Source organism: Tupaia chinensis, unplaced genomic scaffold, assembly GCF_000334495.1.
Source record: "Tupaia chinensis unplaced genomic scaffold, TupChi_1.0 Scaffold148350_1, whole genome shotgun sequence".
In the NCBI taxonomy this organism is placed as follows: domain Eukaryota; kingdom Metazoa; phylum Chordata; class Mammalia; order Scandentia; family Tupaiidae; genus Tupaia; species Tupaia belangeri.
This window is the reverse complement of record NW_006208201.1, coordinates 924,662-927,395: the sequence shown is the minus strand read 5'-3', so window position 1 is coordinate 927,395 and position 2,734 is coordinate 924,662. Positions and strand designations below refer to the sequence as shown.

General features: G+C 47.0%; 1 pseudogene; it reads left to right on the top strand.

Moving 5' to 3' along the window:
• Positions 1 to 1,938: 1,938 nt before the first annotated feature.
• Positions 1,939 to 2,255, top strand: LOC102471451 (NADH dehydrogenase [ubiquinone] 1 beta subcomplex subunit 3 pseudogene; annotated as a pseudogene).
• The last annotated feature ends 479 nt before the right edge of the window (positions 2,256 to 2,734 follow it).

Sequence of the window (2,734 nt, the reverse complement as noted above, 5' to 3'; positions counted from 1 at the left end):
CGGTGGCTTAAACTTACGCTGGGCGCGTGTGCGTGCGTGTGTGCCCAAGATCCCAAGAGGAGAATGGAAGAGAAGGGATTGCGGCATGGCCATCCCCCCTGGGGGGGTGATTTCTCACTTTCTGTCTCTCTGTCTCTGTCTGTCTGTCCGGTGAGCGCACGTGCCCTATAGCATAAACCTCTCCAAAGGAAGAATAATAATAATAATTCTAAAAAACCCCATCAAGCTATATGATTACATTATGTGCACTTTACTGAGTACAACTTCTACCTCAATGTTTAAAAAAGAAAAAATACGCTGGCCTCCAACCAGGACCTGCTGTGTGCAATGCAGAGTGGAGCAATTTCCTCCTTCATCCTTCATGCTTAGCACCACTTGAGCCCACCCACCTGGCTCCAAATACCTCCTGCTGATAGTGCCAATGGCGACCTCTTCCACCCTGCGGCCTGAGCTCCTTAGCAACCCTGACTCCTGGTACCACCCCCACCCCCAGTTTCTAGTTCTTCCAAGTCCAGGGAGTATCCAGGAAACCGCCTTGTCATCAAGTCCAGTCAGTGGTTCTTATGCAAATGATCCAGAGCCTACACTTAGAGAAGCTGCTGCACAGGTGAGGTAGAGGGTTTGAGGGTGCAAGGGAGAGAGAGAAGAAGGGGAGCCCAGAAGAAGATGCAGAGAAGAGGCTGCGAGCAGGAGAGGAAAGGCTACTGTGACGCTTGGCCACGTGGTGTGGCATGGAAAACCTGCCCCAGCCTCCCCATGAGAGTCTCCATTTCTTATTAGGATGATGTGAGGCTGGCCCCTCCAGGGGTGTCGAATGCTGAGCCCAGCTTTGCGGGGTGAGGAAAGAAGCTATTCAGAGAGCCTCAGTCACACTCAGCCTTGACTACCATGTAGAAAAATGAGTATGGGCCTCCTCTTAGCACTTGGGGTTAGCTACGCAAAAACCCTCTAGGCTTCTTCATACAGTCCAGATTTAACGCTAACTCACCCCTGGGGCTGGCAGATGACGTGGTGGTTAAGGCCAACCACAGTTCAGGTCCCAGACCTGGCGACTTGCTTTCCCTCTCTCTCTTTCTTTTTCTTTCTCTCTCTGGACAAATTAAAACAAACAGACAAATAAATAAATAAACAAATAGTTAAATAAAACAATTCTTTAAAAAAAAAAAAAAAAGCTGCCTCACCTGACATTCAGGTACGTGTGTGTGCAGGTGTATATGGAGACACCTCTGCAGGCCCCTATGAGCAAGGCCCGTTAAGCCAGATGATGCGAGGAGGCCGAAGAGTCTGCAGGGAGAGGGGACATTAAATAAATTGACGGCGTCTTCTGTGGCCGGACGGAGAACAAAGCAGGTCTCTATGTACTAATATGTAATGACCTCCAAGGTAGATTTTGAAATTGAAAAGCAAGGTGTGGACCAGTCATGGCGACACAGTGGTAACTTAACACTCTGCCAAGAGGGACCCACATGGGTAGGTCCCAGGTTCGCATCCTAAAATCTCCCTGAGGGCGCTAACACAAGCACATGCACCTGTGATCTGGGCTGGCCGAGGCTGGTGGGGGGGGACCAGGCATGAAGACCCTGTCGGGGGGTAGCTGTCTGTCTTCTTTCTCTTGCTCTGTCTCCCTCATGGTAGAACTAAATGAAAACATTTTAAAGAAAGATGTATTAATATTAGTATCATATGAATTGTGAAGAAGCAGGGGAGTGGTCCATCTAGATACGCTTTTGTGTATTAAATAACTCAGGAAGAATTACAAAAAAACTAGAAAACTGGAACAGTTAAGTGGCTCCAGGAAGGGGAACTGAGCATAGTGAGAATCAAGGCCGGGAGAAAGGATTAATTTGGGTACTGTTTGATTTGATTTTTTTTTCTAACTCCTGCACAAAACACACCTTTCAAAAATGTATCTATTGGTAGAGTCCTGAGAGGTCAGATTGCCATCAGTCATGGCCCACGGACATGAACATGGTCACGGTCATGGTCATGGTAAAATGGAACTTCCAGATTATAAGCAGTGGAAGATAGAAGGAACACCATTAGAAACTGTCCAGGAGAAGCTGGCTGCACGAGGACTAAGAGATCCATGGGCCCGGAATGAAGCTTGGAGATACATGGGTGGCTTTGCAAACAATGTTTCCTTCATTGGTGCATTATTAAAAGGGTTCAAGTGGGGATTTGTTGCATTTGTGGTAGCTGTAGGGACCAAATACTTCCTGGAATCCTCAAATAAAGATTAAAAAAATCACTGAAGAAATACCTGGAAGTATCTTAGTGACTTCTTAACTCTTATAAAAATATTTCTCCACTTAGTCTGCCTGTTTGTGTGTTAGTCCCTTTTAAGGGACAATACTGGTAAGATTTAATAAATTAAGAAAAGCAAAAAAAAGTATTTATTTTAAAAATTAAAATTTAGAAAGGACAGGAGAAAGGGCAGAAAGGAGGATGAAGTATTATCAGATGGGCATTGGTTCTTGAAAAGCCAGCTCATTGCTGAGAGCTACAACAGAGCAAGAAGCAAGCACAGGCTCCAGAGGGTTCTCTGTGGCCACACCGAGATGCCTGCAGGCAGCATGCCAAGCCCGCTCACCACGCTGGGGACGCCCCCCTCCATCACTTTATCCGCAGATTAAGAACATGCTGTCTTGAGGTCATGCCCACACCCTGGGTGGGACTGCCATGGCGTGCCAACATGGAATTTCCAGCAGCAATTCCAGCCTAGTGCACGCATTCC